The 18,200-nt window shown below is 38.5% G+C and overlaps 1 long non-coding RNA gene across 2 annotated transcripts; it reads left to right on the top strand.

The window, feature by feature from the left end:
• The first annotated feature begins 115 nt into the window (after positions 1–115).
• LOC149919973 (uncharacterized) lies at positions 116–16,723 on the top strand. 2 transcript variants are annotated; one of them, XR_016459736.1, is made up of 5 exons: positions 116–212; positions 365–462; positions 1,154–1,246; positions 13,924–14,056; positions 16,012–16,723. It is a non-coding gene; the product is annotated as an uncharacterized LOC149919973 (long non-coding RNA). The 2 variants fall into 2 exon arrangements; XR_016459729.1 differs by having other exon boundaries at positions 116–280.
• The last annotated feature ends 1,477 nt before the right edge of the window (positions 16,724–18,200 follow it).

The raw sequence follows: 18,200 nt of genomic DNA, 5'->3' as shown, positions 1-18,200 counted from the left end.
CAGCAGCTCCCCCTAGGCGGCCCCAGCTCCACGCCGCCCGGCCCGTCTCGATTCGACCCGGCCGAGCCGTCCCGCCGCGCTCCGCCCCCTGCCCGCCCCCTGCGGGGGGATGGCGCGCTGCCCGGCCCGCTACGGGTGAGGCCTTGGGGGTAAAGTTTGGAGAACGTTCTGCGTGAGGACCGGGAGCCAGGGGACACCCAGCTCCAGCTCAGGTGTGGGGTTAGCGGTGCCAGAGCTTGGTTCCTTGTCTGAAATGACCGTTAAATTGCAAGTTATCAGCGTAAGGAAAAAGAAAAAAAATCATGTTTTCATAGTTTGCGTGTGGACATGCTGGTAATTCCCACTCCCATCGGCTGTGTTTCAGATCCCAAATTAAATCTTGAGAAAGGATGGGATGCCCAGCCTTCATTTCATCTCTGTTTATTTTGTGTAATTAGCATTACAGCACTGAGAATGCCAGAGGTGAGTATTTAGGTTAGTTATTAAACACAGGTACTGCTGTAACTCACTGTCTAAAGCAGCTCTGCCCTCATGAGATACACACAGGAGCACAGACACAGGGTATTCATAATGTCCATTAAAGAGTACTGAAGAAGATTAATCCCCCTCAGATTTGAAGGACAGCACTGTGACTTCAGCCTTCAGAGTTAAGGCACAAATATAAATATGGGAAGGGGGAGATCGAGCCCAGAAAGCCACCATCTGGTGTATAAATCAATCAGTAAATAGACTGCGCCAGAAATACAAATTATTATATCTCTGTTAATATTATTTAGCTCTTTTTTTTTTTCCTTCCCTCCCTCTCCCTCTCTCTCCCCTATTCCGATTTTCTTTCAAAGGTCCTGATCTGTTTTAACTACAGGAATATTCTCAATAACTTCAAAAGGTACAAGTCTAAATCTTACTGGTTCAGACAAATTCTTCACTCTGTTTCTTTTTTTTTCTTTTTTTTTTCTTTTTTTTTTTTTCTTTTTTTGGTAGTCTTTTAAAGCAGAAATAAAAAGAATGAATGTTGTTCATATTGCAGACTCCTGAAGATGACCAGCTTTGCTATTACAGCTGTTTATAGGAAAGTAAAAGGCGTGGTTCAGGTTTCTCAGTTAGACTGCAGTAGGTAACACAGGTTTTGCAATAATTTCTCCTTTTTGTTTAGGTGCCTCCTCTGTTAAAAACAGCCACCAAAGCTCAGTGCCTTGATTCCAGAATAGGTGCATTTGGATGCAGGGACAGTTCTAACAGCAGTTGGGTGAGTGTCTACACCATAAGCATTTGTGAAGTAGCCATTCCATAACTAGTCCTGAAGGAGAAATGCTTTTCCCTGACCTGCTACTGCTAAGATTTGAAAGGAAATGAAATCAGTGTTTTATTTTCTGAAATAGCTTGAGTAAATATGTAACAGACATTAACACGTTAGCCAATTAGTTTGTTTAAGTCATGTTTCTATTACCTCTCAATTATAGAATGTTAAGTATTTGGAGAACATAACAAATATAATTAAAATAAAGGGGAAGGGTTTAAAAATTGATAAAAAAGAGAGTTGTGCCAAGCTAAGCACACCATCTCAAAACCATCTGAAATGTAGAATCATGGTTCTATCCTAATGTTGGAGAAAATACCAACAGCTGAAATATGGAAACAGAAATAGCACTGGTATCTATAGTTAATGTTCCCAGCACTTTCTGTACAAGATTCAATTTGTTTTTACTTAATTAAACTCTCACTGCTAGGGCTGAAGTTGCCTCTGCAAGATATCTGCCTCAGGTTGATTTTAAGTTCTAGATGAAGTTCAGTGATAGGGAGGCTGACAAATATATGTATTTACTGTATATGAAAAGGAAAAAATAATAACAATATTAAAAAAAAAAAAATACTTTCAATGAATTTCTCACTGAGAAGAAAGCTGACATACCACCCCAAAACACAAAAACAACCACAACCAACATGCCATGCACACTGCATTCTGTTAAAAGCTGTTGTGTCTGAATGAGCTGTGTATCAGCAATTGAATGCTGTGGCATGCTCCAGCCTGGGCATTCGAAGTTGTGAAGGGTCTGTAGCATAAGTCTTATGGAGGGTGGGTGAGGAAGCTGGGATTGTTCAGTCTGGAGAAGAGGAGGCTCAGGGGAGACCTCATTGCTCTCTACAACTACCTGAAAGGAAGATGTGGTGAGGTGGGGATCAGCTGCTTATTCCAGGTAACATCAATAAGATGAGAGGAAAGGGCCTCAAAATGTGCCAGAGGAGGTTTTGATTGGATATTAGGAAAAATCTCTTCTCACAAAGTGGTGAAGCAGTGGCACAGGCTGCCCAGGGAGGTCGTGGAATCACTGTCCCTGGAGGTGTTGAAGAGCCGTGTGGATGTGGCATTGAGAGACATGGGCAGTGGGCAAGGTGTGATGAGCTGGTGGTTGGGCTAGATGGTCTTAGAGGTCTTTTCCAACCTTAATGATTCTGTGGTTCTATTCTATTATTTTGGCTGCCTGTTTGTCCTGGAAGAACCTGGGAGAGCTCACTTGGAATATGAGAAAGAGCAGGGAGATTTCCTCACTTCATAGATGTTCGACTTGAGGAACAGCAGTGGGAACAGAAGTGATGGGACTGCTTGGTCCTAAGGTACAGTCAGGTATCAAGGCCAAATTGGTGAGAAGGCAGCCTGGGCTTCACAGAGGGCTGTAAAGAAGGAGGCAGAGACAGCATGAGAGTGTGAGCACAGATTAAGTGAACAGAGGCAAAATAGGAAAAGCCAGAATGGAGAAAGTGAAATAGCACAGTTAGTAACAAAATAACAAGCACCACTGCTTCAGAAATATTTTCTTTGAATTTCTGAGTACTGTGACTATCTTTTTTCCTTTGGTTAATGGGTATTAAATCAACTAGAAAATCTCTGCCCTGCCTCCCTGGGTGGTTGGCCTAAAGAAGAAACAGCTACTGAAACTATTATTTCAAGTGACAAAGGTCTCTTGTGTGTCACTATGATGGCCTAACTTTTGCTGAAGGCTAAGTTGTGGGTCAGTGTAATTTCACACAATGTGCACTGCAGAAATTACCCATTTCTGAAGCATCAGAATGACTTACCTGGATTGAGACTTGGGAGCTCCTACTGATAAATGAAATCAGTTACAAGCATGTTTTAAACATGTAAAATATTACAAACTTGTTGACTATTCCCAAATATGAATTTCAAAGCACCCAAGTTTCTCTTATCACCAGTGAACTGTTCAGATATTTCTCAATAATTCTGTACATGGAATTCCTCTTATAAAACCATCTCCAAATCTTTCAGAGATGTTCATTATATTTATGATAAAAACTCGTGTGCTCTTCTCACAAAGACCATAGTAGCAGAATTAATAGTGCTGCATCAGCAAAAAAGTTAGTATGGTGGTAAAATGCAATAAAAAAAATCACAAAGTTTCTAAGAGGTATTGACTACCTGCTTTACCTCTTTGGAGAGGCAAGGATCTTATGCAAACACAGTGCATGCTCATATACTAATTTAGTATGTCAGCATTAACCTTTATGCAGTACCTTTCTAGGAACAGATGAATTAAAGTCAGCTAAACCTTTTCATTTCTTAAAAGATATACTTTAGGACAAAGTATTTTTGATACAATATGCTGTTATATTTGTATTTTAAAATAGAATAATTCTGATTAATAGCATTTCCAACCTAGTTTTTTTTTAAGATATTTAAAAATGTTTTAAAAGTAAACATTGTAGCAGCTTAGTTTTAGATTATCCCTTGCTTTTCTCTGTGTTTTATTTTTGTTTGTTTGTTTGTTTTTCTCCAGCTTGTCCTTTGACTATTTTCTCTTATTTTCTTTCCTACCTCCTATTTTTCTTTTGGTGCTTTTTGTATCTCTTGCAGACTCAATAACCTAGGCTGGAACGAGACCCTCAGAGGTCATCCAGCCCAGCTTCAATGCAGGTGTGATCAGATCAATCTGTCCAGGGCCATGTCCTCTTGAGGCAGAAGCATCTCCAAGGAAGGAGATGCCACAACCTTCCCAGTACATAGCACAGTGATGTTTCAACACCCTACTAGTGAAAAGCTTTTGCAAATATCTAATTATAATTTCTCATGTTACATCCTTTTCCTGTTGCCTTTTGTCCTATCACCTCTTATTCACAGAGTCTGGAACCATCATTTTGTGTCCACAGGAATGTGTCAGGAAGCAATAAGTTCTCCAAAACCCTCTTTTCTCTGAGCTGAACAAGCCCAGCTCACAGCTTCTTCTTGTATGCCATGTGCTCTGATCTTCCTCATTGACCTGTACAGGACTAGCGCCAGTATGTTAATATCATTCTTGTACTGTGGAGCCAAAATTCTGGACAGATCATTCTGGATATGGCCTCACAAGTCCCAGAGTCATACAGAATGGCTGAAGTAGGAAGGAATCTCTGGAGATCACCTAATTCTCCTCAAGAAAGGAGACCCAGAACAGGTTGCATAGGAAAAAAACAGGCAGGTTTTGAATATCTCCATAGAAGGAGGCTCTAAAACCTCTCTGGGCAACCCATTTCAGTGCTTTGTCACTCTCACAGTAAGGTTTTTCCTTACGTTCAGAGAGAGCTACTTGTGTTTCAGTTTGTGCACATTACATTTTCTGTGCATCACTGAAAAGAGCCTGACCCTGTCCTCTTGACACCCTCCCTTAAGATATTTGCACACACTGATAAGATTCCATTCTCATTCGTCTCCAGCCTGAACAGTCCCAGATCTTAGCCTTTCCTCAAACAGGAGATGTTCCAGACCCCTAATGGTTTTTGTGGCCTTCCTCTGGACTCTCTCCAGCAGTTTCCTGTCTATCTTGAACTGAGGAGCCCAGAACAGGGCATACTCTTCAGATGTGTCGTCATCAGGGCAGAGCAGAGGAGGAGGATCACCTCCCTTTACTATGCTTTTTTTAATGCTCCCCAAGATACCAGTGGTTTTCTTGGCAGCAAGGGCACACTTCTGGCTCATGGTTAGCTTGCTGTCCACCAGAACTTCAAGGTTCCACCACCAAGATGGTTTTCCACAGAGATGGGTCAGCCCCCAGCTTGTTCTCATGCATGGGGTTATCTGTATTTGCATTCTTGAGTTTTGTGACATTCTAGTCAGACCCTAGACTTCTTCTCACCAGGTCCTTCTGAACCCTAGCCCTTTCTCCAGTGCATTGTCTAGTCCATGTCTCATATGAACTAAGCTGCCACTTACTTCTACTGTCAATAATTTGAGAAGAGCTATGTGGTGAAGGGCTCCTGAGAAGGTTCTAGCCTTGCAACCATTAAGAAAATCATCTGTGAAATAAGATGCTGATGTCTGTGGGGCTTCTTCCATTGCGCAGTGTCTCAGGACTATGATAATGGTAGTAGTACTGAGGCAGCATTCAGTTTTCTTCCCCTGAATGGGCTTAGGGTCTGAATTATGCATGGGCTGAGATAACTGCTGCCAGCATTTTTGGTTTTAAGTTAGATTCTAAAGCTAAATTGTGCCAAAAATGGGAAGTACATTGCCACACAGGAGCTACTTCATAATCTGTCACCACAGTGAACCTGGCACTATGCAAAAGAAGAAAGCGTTTAGTTTCTTGGTTCCATATAAGAAAACAAAATGTTGTTTGAAGGTTGTGACATGACATACCAAACACAAAAGACAAGTAGAAGCTACTCTTTGCAACAGATAGTAGATTTAACAAGGGAAAATGTATGAGTAAGGTAGTAACACACAGAAAATTCAGTGCTTCTGATTTACTCAAATGTAAGAAGATGGGCAGAGTCACTTCAAATTTTAATATCCTTTTTGTTTCTGCAGAGGATGGGATTGTAAAAATGTTTATCTCCTGATATATCACCACCTCATATGGTCAAATGAGCTACTGTGAATCTTCCCAGACATCATCTCTGAGAAAGTGTCTTTGCTCTGCCTGTTGATGCCCATTGGAATTTCTTTCACAATGTTTTGAATCTTTCCCCTAATCGTTGTCATTTGTACTCCTGACTGAGTGCGTTTCCTCATTCATATATTTTAACACATCTCATATGCCTTCAAGCGTCAACAGAAATGCATTTTTCATTGGCTGGATTGATGTTGCTGTTTTTTCATTGCATTTCTAATGTGACATGCTTTTGGGATTTTTATTTTTTATTTTTTCATACTCTTCTCAAAATGGCAAGGTATTCAGAGAGAGCAAGCTGGTTCATTTTATTCTGCTGTATTAAGAGAATGTCTCTAACTGCAATGTTAGAGCGAATGTTAGGTCACTCTGGAAGTAACGTTTCATATTTATTCCTATGAAAATTACAACAGATACAAAGAGTACCATAACACTCTGTGATAGAGACAATTCTCAGCTACAAAGCACTATTTTTCAACATAGTCACCACCACTAGCTATGCATGTTTGCCAGGGATGAACAAGAGCCTGTATGCCACTCTCATGAATTCTGCAAACTGCTATCATCACCACTGAAATGCACCGCTCACTGCTTCACTGTGCTTACATCCACTGTTTGGTCTCCGTCAACGTTCAGCAAGCATCAGTGAATGTCAGTGGGTGCCATTTCTTCCACATGGAGGAATTCAATGACAGACAGAAAGAGATGGGGCTGTTCAGCCCAGAGAAGAGAAGGCTGTGGGAAGACGATTATAGACTTTAGTATCTACAAGGGGACTATAAGAAAGAAGGGGACAGACTCTTTAGCAGCATCTGTTGTGATAGTATAAGGGGAAATTGTCTCAAACTAAAGGGGGGGGGATTTAGATTGGACATAAGGAAGAATTTTTTTTTACAATAAGGGTAGTGCAGCACTGGCACATGTTGCCCAGAGAGCTGGTGGATGCTCTGCTCTAGAGATATTCAAGGTCAGGCTGGTCAGGGCTCTGAGCAATCTAATCTAGTTGTAGGTGTCCCTGTTCATTGCAGAGGAGTTGGACTAGATGACTTTTGATGGCCACTTCCAACTCAAACAATTCTATGATTCTGTGATTCATATGCACTTCCGTGTCAGATGCCATTGTGTCAGGCAGCCCCTCTGCTGCCATATGTTGCACGGCAACAAAATGTAATGGAGTATTGGTGTGAAGGTTCAACCCTTACTGCCATACCACCCAACATCCATCTGTGATGTCATGGGCCAACATCATAAAACAGGAGGCATTAATTTCGTAGTAGCTCTCAGAATTAATTGCAGAAGTCTGCATTTAAAAATGGGATGTATGGGAATTTACAGAACACATCAAGAAGTCAAAGTTTGAGCTACATCTGCACACATCGAATATTTTGTTTAGTTCAAAGGCCAACTAGAAGGCCTTAGCCACATCTTCTACACTATGGATGGTCAGTAGTTCCCCTACCAGCAGGCAAGGCAGCTAATACAGGAAGTGTCACTGCAATTCCAGGTGAGTGGCTGCTTCCAGCACTCTCCTACTTCAGGCTTTCTCCTTCCTGTGGCCCATTTAGCACTGCAAACACCAGGACAAGGCAGTCACCAGGAGTAGTCCTGCAGTTCCTATGTCTTAAATACCAGTCCTTTCCTCTCCTCACTTTTTCTGAGCTGACTTTAAGTAGAAATGCAGGTTAGGAAGGGTAGCTATTGCTTGTTGAGAGCAAAATGAGGCAAATTCTAAATATCATTTTTTCCCCATTTAATATTCCAGCAAGGTTATTTTATTATTATAGGAGAACATAGAGTTATACTCTTTTCACAGCTTTCATGCAAATTGTTCAGATCTTCCTCTTAAATAAAGAAAAAAACAGTCTTCTGTGGTGGTTATTTATTTATTTTTAATACCTTGAGAATCAGTAACTGTTTACGCTCATCCTATTTCTTGTAATCTCCACTTCTATCTGATTAACTTCATGCAAGCTTAACATTTGGAAAAAAGTATAAGCTTGAGGCCTAGCAGCTCTCTTTCCTCCCACTCCCTCCTCCACAGTGTACACTCACCACTTGTTTTTAGCCAAGAAGTGGTGCTCTACAGCTCCAGTTGCTATGTTGTTCAGACTAAGACTGCCAGCAAAAGATTTTCATCTGGCTTCTCTGTCATACAAGAAGTTGTAAAAATAAAAGTAAATGGAAACTTGTAGTCAGAAATACAGCCAAGAGAGGCTTGCAGTGAGCAATCTTAAGAACTTAAAATAGATTCTAAAGAGAATCAAATTGGATAAGTTTTTGGAAGACTGAGAAAATCATGTATGCTAATTAGGACTTATGTTTAGGAGTTTTGTTCATCAAGGTCTTTCATTTTCATAAAGTAACAATATAAACAAAATCAAGTTTCAAAACGACTTTAAAACTAGAAGAATAAGCTTAGGTGAGAAAAAAATTCTCACAGGAGGTGACAGTTTCTTTCAACATGTGGATCACTCCACTGGGTGGTTAGGTACATTGCTCAAACTGCTACTCCACTTTATCTGAGCAATGAAAATTCACTGGTCGCATCACTGAAAAAAACAGTGATTCACCATTTTCTTGTCTGTTTACCACAGTCTTGTGTTTTTCCTTCACTGTCTGCCTTCATACTGAGAAATGTGGAGAAGGAAGGTGCCTGTCATGGCTTATTGAGAGATACGATGGTACTTGTTCATTTGAAAGAAAACATTAGTTATGGATCCACATGAAAAAAAGCTGATGAAGAATGCAAAATTAGCAGAAATAATAGTATAATAAAGATTACAAAAATAAATTGTCATTCAAAAGACAAAAGTAGCTCACACTGATGTCTGGTGGGTTAAATCCACCTTCATCGGAGCACAAAGCATGTACCAGTCAATTATCGATTGAGAGAAAAGCCATATGTCAAATACAGTACATGATAGATTGAAGAAAAATCACTTTGACTACCATGAAGATTAAACCCAGCCCCAGATTCTTTACATATCCCAAACTCTTATTGATTTGAGTTGATGAATATGTTAGGAATGCAGACTAGGTACAAAACAAGCTCTGATAATAAATAGCCCATAACTTTCTGCAGTATTTTTTAAATTTCCCATCTGCTTCAGCATTTGTGGTTGATATTGCTTTTTTAAAATAAAAACAAACAAACAAACAAAAATCAAGTTCCTTTTCAATTTTCAGTACATCGAGATCGACCCTTTTCCTTTATCACTTACAGAAACAGTATATATAATCCCTACAGTTTAATATTTTTCTGGTGCAACAGTGGGATGACAGCCAACTGCTGGCACCAGTGCTGCCGCCTGTGCCCTGCTGCTGAATCTTGGCTGTAGGCAGTGCATCCAGAGGCACACTGACGACAGATGTCTGCAGTGTGCTGCTCATTTTGAGATGAACCATTACATATCTCTTGCATTGCGGATCCTTTCATCTTCTAAATGTGGCTTAGGAACTGTCTTCCTGTTCTCAGTAAGATTCAGCTGTTTAAGGAGCCTCGTCAGTGCAAAAAATGAAGGAACTGTTTCATAAATGAATACAACTTAAGTGTGCATGAGGAAGCCAGGGAGGCATATGCTGGGGCCTTTGCATGAAGACAGGTTGATAGAACAAGTCTGGGGTCTGAGGAGAACAGACTCCTTGGCTGTGTTGCATTTTACATCTAGCTCTCCAGAAATGCCATTTAGGATCCAAGAACTGATCAGAAGCAGTGGTACTATTCTGAAAACAAAGGAATTTCCAGAAAGAAGAATGTGAGGTGGGAGCTAACTGGAAGTGTTTGTTCCTCTCTTTAACCTATGTCAAGTCGTATACCGCCATCCTGCTCCACTCCTGAAACTGTGTGCCTAATGGAAATTCTCTGTGTGAATGTCAATGATGTTACAGTATTGTTGGGTCAGCCTCTCATTTATAGCCATTCACTCTAGATTGTAGTAGTGTGGTAGTGTGTAATGATATGAAGGTATCCTAATACAATAGAAGATCATATCTGCCTGTTTTATGCTTAATAGCACCAATTCCCACCCTACAAGGAGGCTCACATACTTTCTCATGTCATGTACTTTGCTCATGTCTTCAATGCCCTGGCAGAGAGCAGGGCTGGAACCAGCCTCGCTGGCTGCCACAAGGAAGATGGGAAAGAACAGAAACTTTTTGAGACTGCAGAATTTAGCTCAAGAAAAAATACATATGAATTTTAGAATCATAGAATCATAGAATTACTCAGGTTGGAAAAGACCTTAAAGGTCATCAAGTCCAACCACAACCTAACCATACTACCCTAACTCTAACAACCCTCAGCTAAATCATGTCCCTGAGCACCACATCCAAATGGTTTTTAAACACATCCAGGGATGGTGACTTCCTTTTAAAGCATTTACCCATAATTCTCCACTCCTCACCATTTTAAGTAAGTTATTAAATAGTGTCATCTGCAACCACCCAAACTTCTAAATGTATGCACTTTATTTTTTTAAGTTTCAGTTTTATGAAAATTATGTGACAACCTTAAGGATTGGGATCAAATCCAAATTGGCTCAGCCATAATTATTTTCAAACCTTGTTGAATTGTGTGACAACTTTAGCTTAGCGCCAGTATTTCTGTTTAACACATAAGCATCAGATGGTGCTGTGTGTGAACAAGCATACGTGGACATAATAAACTAACATCTCCATATTGATTTGGAATGATTCCATGTCCCTGGCTTCACAACTATGCGAATTAAGGTTTGTGATACTGAATTTGTCTCTTTTCCCACTCCGAACAAGAAGTAAGAACGTGAATTTCAAAATGTAGCAGCCAAAAAGTGTTGTTTTCTTTCTCAAATTGATTTCTTAATTAAAATTAATGAACTCTGTGGGAAGAATAGTGTCTCCCATTGTGGGAAATAGACAAAAGAATGTTGTGGGGATTAGAAATAGCCATGCAATTTGGAGACAGCAATTTCTGTCAAATTTTCAGTGTTCTTCCTCTCTCAAAACCGTTTCTGAAAATGGTTTCAAAAATGCTTAAAAATTATGATTCTGACTTCCACTCTATACTTTGGTTTATTTTTTGTATGAATGAGCCATATGCCTTTTTTTTAATTTCTTTTGGTGGCTGTTATATTTGCATTTGGAAATTTAAAATATAATACATAAATATATATTTTAAATATAATACATAGCAGGAATTCAATGAGTTTTTAGACAATTGCTGGACTGGGCTGATCTTTTCTCCTTGAGAGTTTGGGAGCTTTGCCTTTCCTTCCTTCAGAGCTGTGTGCCTTTTCTGCAGATATAATACAGAGAAAAGGAAGGGAAGGGAAGGGAAGGGAAGGGAAGGGAAGGGAAGGGAAGGGAAGGGAAGGGAAGGGAAGGGAAGGGAAGGGAAGGGAAGGGAAGGGAAGGGAAGGGAAGGGAAGGGAAGGGAAGGGAAGGGAAGGGAAGGGAAGGGAAGGGAAGGGAAGGGAAGGGAAGGGAAGGGAAGGGAAGGGAAGGGAAGGGAAGGGAAGGGGAAGGGAAGGGGAGGGAAAAGGGGAGGGGAAAGGGGAGGGGAAAGGGGAGGGGAAAGGGGAGGGGAAGGGAAAAGGAAAGGGGAGGAAAGGGGAGGGGAAGGGAAGAGAAAGGGGAGGGGAGGAAAAGGAGGGGAAAGGAAGGGAAAAGAAAAGGTGCAGCAAGCCCTCAAATCCCTTTACACTGTCAGCTATGAGGAAATCTCATGAAAAGTAGGGGGAGTAATAGGGGGAAATGCAGTGGAAAATGAAGTGTGATGGAGTGGAAGCTGAAGAAGGCTGGGGATTCTATTTTGAGAATCCTGAACAGAAAGTGTAAAAGTAATAGCGAAAATAGAATACTAAGATCTACAAGATTATGAAAAAATGATCATGTACAAGTGGATATTCAGAATGCACAAGAAAAAGCAAAAAGGTTGAATTGCTACTGATACTGCTGAATGTCAATGAAATACAGTGGAAACTGTAGTCTGTATGACAATGTTAAGAGTAATCAGTTATAGAAACTCAGACACATCAGTGCATCTGAGTTTCTGAATTCAAAGATCTGGATATTTGATATCCAGTGCTGTCTATGACTGACATGGAAAAGACAGATTACACCTAAATACACAGAAGTTTGATACTCATTTTATGGGCACATCATATTAAAGAAATGACATTTAAAGGGAAATGGAAAGAGCAAAAAGACACACCTAGAATTTATTTCTGATGCACTTCATAATCTGACCAAATTTTGTGACTTTAGGGCTTTAAGAAGATTGTAGGCTGGGATATAGATGTAAGGCAGCTTAACAAGTGAAAGCGAAGTGATACTTTGAAAATTCTAGTGAAAGCTATAACTTAATCCAAGGCACAAAAATAAAACAAAAGAAAAAACTCCCAAACCATGACAAAGTAGCCCTAGAGTACTGTACTATCCTCAGAGGAGGTAACACCAATACAACAGCATCAATATTCTAAACATGAGTACTTTTGTTCTAAAGGGGCTAAGCTCATACCATGAGAACCATGAAGAGCCATTAATCGAGAGGGCAAAGAATATTAGTAGGAGGAAAGAAATACAAACCCACAAAAGATATGGGAAGACACCAATCTGCAGCTTACATAATATATATGTCAAAAAAAGAGACAGAATGAAGGTGATGAAATGTCATGCAGTAACACATCTAGGTCACCTACAAATCCACTGAATGACCGTCAGTAAAATGCTGAGGAATTATTCCACGTTGGAAACTGAAAGATATGGCATGGGCAATAAAGGTGGATGAAGAAGTTGAATTTGCATTTAGGGAAATGTGATTAAATCCAATTTTAAATAGAAAATTGGAATGAGAACAGTGGCTATCACTATTAAAAATATCAGCACACAAAGAATAAAATATGGAGAAATTCAGCTTGACTCTTCACTAGCTCATTAACATATTCATTTTATAAATAAAACTCTGATGTGGTGACATTGCCTATAGGATAACCAGCCTTACAAATTCTTCATAAATCTACCAAAGAATCTAAAAGACAAAATTAAGCAAGACATCCAGGTAATATATTTGAGAAGCCATGACTATATTTCAAGAATATATTTCAAGGATATGAAATAAGAAGCACAAAACTGAAGCGATGCTACCAACACTGTACTTGCTTTAAACTTCTTTGATGTTTAGAATAAAGGTGCTTAGAATAACATTTTAGTACTAAGGTATTAAATATCTTTAAAAGGATTATGATTCTAAATTGAAAAAATGTGCTCTTAATGCATTTGCATACATAAGGAAATAATAATAATAATAATAATAATAATAATAATAATAATAATAATAATAATAATAATATAATTTGGAGGTAAAACATCTATGTGGGATTAAACTAAAACAATACAATTTGAATGTCTTTGGGTCTTTGGAAGATAATTCAGTGTTGATAGACATTTATAAAGGGAAGCACAGGAAGGAACCCACTCCAAAAATAAGTTTCTTTCTCAGAGGAACAACAGTTACGGTCTATTTCCAGTGACTTCTTATCTTAAGATAAAGAAGGCAAGAGATAAGGACTAACCTCTTACCAGAAGAGTCACCTCACTGAAGCAGCCAAAGAAGACAAAATGGGAACACAGAATTTTAAATTAAGGAATATTAGTATTAGCATTCTATATGCTTCATGAGCCAAATTTCTCTGAGGAACATTTAGGCTTCTTTTCTGTATGCTGTAGAGCACAGTAAATAGTTGATTAAGATCTTTTTGGAGGGACTATAAAGACCAAATACCATTTCTACCCTTCTTATATCTCAGGCTCATTCAGTTTCTGACAACAGCAACTGTCTAGAAGTTGATGAATTGACAGATGCCAGAATACTGTAACTGACCCAATATAAATTTTATAAAGACAGAGAAGATGATAATGCAGCAGAAACTTTTAATTATAATAATAAACTTTTAATTTCTATTATATTAACAATTTAGTTGAGTAATTATGAGTTTTTATATTTCACAAAGTCGTACTGCTATGGTATCCATATTCAGCTATGTTTTCCTCTTTATCACTGTCACAGAAATACAGCCAAGATATCCAGTGCTGATTTGTTGTCCGAAAGCATTTCCAAAACAGATAATGATGCACTGTTCCTTGGAGCTGCATGTCAACTCTGCCCTGAAAAGAGATTTGCAAAAATCCTCAGTAATTAGGTATTTCTTTTACTGACTATGCTCTAAGAAGCTCATGTTTGTTATTTACTGCTACCTGCATACTGAATAATTACACTCCTGCTATGCCTTTCTCAGATACCAGGATAAGATTTGTCACAGTAGAAACTACCTGCATCCTCTTAAAAAGGCAATCTATTCTTCCAGAAACACAGGTTTTCATTTAGATGAGGTCAATGACCGATAATCTATTTTGAGCTGCACTGTTTTTTAATCACTTTTTCATGTACCTGTTGGTTGTAGAAAACAATGTAAATGATGGGAAATTTTTGTGGTTTTACTTTATGCACACATACATTAAAAACTTTGAACATAAATATACTTTGTTTAAATAAAATCTGATTAGTAATGCATATGCATACGCACATACTTTAAATGTATGTCAGAGGCATACATCCCTCTACCATGGTACGTTTGATAAAGTCCCAGATGTATACATAATGTTTGATGTAATATTAGTAATATAATAATATTATATTACTATATCATATATATTATATGATATATTATATGATATATATTATTGTATCATATAATAATATGATAATATAATATCATTGATCCCCATTATTTCCTCCAATTACTCTTCCACTTACCAGAGGAATATTTTGTTCTTTTTTCCCCTAAAATTTATGTTGCCTTCAGACCTTTTCTAAGGCCACAGTTGGACAACGCATTGTCAGTATTGTGCAGGGTTTTTTGTCAGATTAGTTTTTGGTAGATTGGTTGTCATCTTGATTTCAGCTGGGACAGAGTTAATTTTCTTTGTAGTGTCTGTCTTAGCTTTAGGAGGAAACAATTTTGATAACACACTGATCTTTTAGTTGCTGCTGAGCAGTGCTGTACAGAGCCAAGAACGCTTCAGCATCTTGGGATGCCCTGCCAGCAAGGGACTGGTGGGCACAACAAGCTGGGAGGGGACAGAACCAGGACACTGATGTAGACTGGTCAAAGGGACATTCCATATGATATGGTTTCACGTGAAAGTATAAACTTGGAGAGTACATTGGGGTGGGCCACCACTACTTAGACCATCTGGACATTGGTCCACGCACACACAGGATGCTCTGAAAGTAATACTTCTTACTTATTTCTATGGGAACTGTATACAGCAGTTACAAAGAACTCACTAACTCTATTTGATAGAACAAATTCTCAGCTATAAAACACTATTTTTCAGCACACTCACCACCATTAACCAATTTGCATGGATGAGCTGATCAAGATGCATTACATTTCCTGGAGTGACAACTCTGCATGGCCATCCAGAATGTGGATTATCTTTCACATCACTCTTGCCACTGCTGAAACACAACAGTCATCACTTCACCGTGCTCACATCCACTGTTTGGTCACCATAAATGTTCAAGCACTGATAACTGTCAATGGGTGCCATTTTTTTCTGCATGGGGGAATTCAGTGATACACCTTTGTTTCATACACACTTCCAGCTCTGACACCATTGCATCAGACTGCTCCTCTGCTGCTGTCTGTCACACAGCAACAAAATAAAATGGAATATTGGTGAGAACACTCCACCTTTACTGTCATCTCACCAATATTCACCCCTGATGTTGTGGACCAACATAATAAAATAAGAGGTACTAGTTTTGGAGCAACCCTCGCTCATGCAAGTATGTGTGTGTGTATGTATAGATATATGTGTGTGTATAAATACACACATATTTATTTATATATATTTATATACACACACATATTTATATATATTAAATCATTGCTATTATTTCTCTTTTCCTTTTCTGTCTTAGTAAATAGTTTTGATCTCAGCTCAGGAGTTCTACTTTGTTGTTTTTTTTTCCAATTCTCTCTCCCATCCCACTGGGAAGGGGGAGCGAGTGAATGGTTGTATTGTGCTGAGCTGCATGTTAAGTTAAAACATAACAATTGTTTTGGGTTTGTTTGTTTGTTTGTTTTAGGTTCAGTAGACACCTGACACCTGCACCTCATCGAAGTTCTTTTATCTGGGTGGCACCAATCCATTCTGCAATTATACACTTAATGCTCCTGGAAGCAAAGTGAATGCTGGTATTCGATCAGGTTTGAGCTTAGGAGGTGTTCAGATATCTCAACTTAAAATCATTTTGTACTGACTCATGTAGTTGAAAAGGCTTAGACCATTCTGTGGTTCTATGCAATATTAGTTAGCTAAATTATGTCATGTAGATTTGTACAATTTGACTATGGAAATTGGAGGCCTAAGTGCTCAAGCTGATTTTTAATGGCAAAAGCCCAATTAACATCACTTGGAAAAGAATACCAAGTCCTGGCTTTTTTGATGTCTGTGCATACACACAGAAGAATTGCTTCACCCATCACTGGCACTCAGTTGTCACTGTCTAGAACTGGCATCATCTCCAGGAAAATACCATTTTATTGCTCACCTTTCAGAACAACACAGACTTCTTTCTGGATTTCAGGTTGCTGTTTTATTTCTTGTGCTATAATGTCCTTAAGTGTGTATCTTCCAATTTGAGATATACTGCATTCTCTGGAAGAAAATGAAATAAAATCAATCTATTCTGCTAATGAATACTATTTCCTTCCAATGGATAAAAATAAATACGAATCAAGTAACCATGTCTGATTATATGAATCCTAAAGCTTGCAGAATAGCATTCTATTTGGTTCTTTGTAAATGAGGATAAATATGGTCAAAGTGCCCGCCAGCATATGAGTTGCAGAGTGAAATCCCACCAGGCTCCCACAGGGGTAGGTAGGACTTCCTCTCTTTAGAGAGGAAGATCTGTTTTAAAAATTCAACCATGACCAAAATAAGCTCATGTTTCTCTGTATTCACTTTGCCTTGCCTCAATTTTCATGCTGAAACTTTCACTGATTATTATTATTTTTTTAAAATTTGAATCTTACTGTGTAATAATTATCCTTCATCTGGAAATTAGAAAGGAGCTTTTAAGCTCTTGACCTTAGCTCCTCTGCTGGTTTAGGTATTATCACTTACTGGTCTGAATTGTATTTCAAATGTTTTTGTTCTCTTTTAAACTTTATTTATTTGCAACTAAGGAAGACACTCTGGACTTCCTTTTTTTTTCCTCCACCAAGACAAGAGTAATACATTTAGAATTAACTGCACGTGAAGCCAGGCAAAACAGTCAACATTCCTATGATTTTGGACACCAGATGGTCTACAGGAAAATGTTCTGACTTACTGTCACATTTTAGACCCACCTACAACAAGCTTAGAAAAACCAGTGTGGTATAAGTTTAAGATTTAAGAGCTGAGCAGAGTATGAGCAACCACACAGGCTGTTGACATCAGTGCTCATAACTGCTCCCTGAGATGAGAATTTGAAATATTCTTCATTTCATGTCTATCATTTAAAAGTCTGAACTTGCATCACAACGAAAACAAGTCAGAAAAGATACTTGTTATTTCCTGATTTGATGTCTCATACGATTTGCTATTTACAATACAAAATTCAAAGATAAGGCTCAGGATTTGAGTTAAAGGTTAGTTATGTGTTTTCTAGTTCCTGCTTTTGTGAAATGTAATAGTTTTAGGCAACACTCAGATGTATTTGGGGCTTTTCATAGGATTTTCTGCTAGCAAATCTAATTCAGCAGTATGCTCTTTAGTGCATATATATACGTGAGTTTCCAACATTTTCTGTGAAAGACTGTCAAAGTATATTGAAAGTACCCACCCAGACCTAACAAAAACTCAATGTGTACCTCATTTCAGTAGGAAATACATTATTTATAAAAAAAATGTGTTAGGTTTCTGTGTCTAATGTTTTATATTTGTCTACTCAGGAGATCATTAATTACCTACCTTTTTAAAACCAAATACCTAAGTTGCCTTTTTTTTTTTTTAGTCCCATTTAAAATATCACCGTGGCAAAGGTGATTATCATAAATTGTCCAGCACTTAATTGGTATTACTTAACTGTCTTTGAAGCTATTTACCAGTTGCTTATATCTGAAGAGAAAGCTAAAGGAATGACTTGCTTTCTATTTCGAAATCAAATCAGAATTAATGGCATAAAATTAAAAGGAAACATTTCTTAGCAGTCAAGCAATTAGATAATGGAAAAATGCTTTCTACTGATGAACCCGAGTCACCTTCATTAATGATGTTCAAAAATAA

Source organism: Phasianus colchicus, chromosome 1 (assembly GCF_987193195.1).
Source record: "Phasianus colchicus chromosome 1, bPhaCol1.hap1.1, whole genome shotgun sequence".
Taxonomy (NCBI): Eukaryota; Metazoa; Chordata; class Aves; order Galliformes; family Phasianidae; genus Phasianus; species Phasianus colchicus.
Note: the sequence above shows the minus strand (reverse complement) of the source record. Positions and strands in the feature narration are given on the sequence as shown.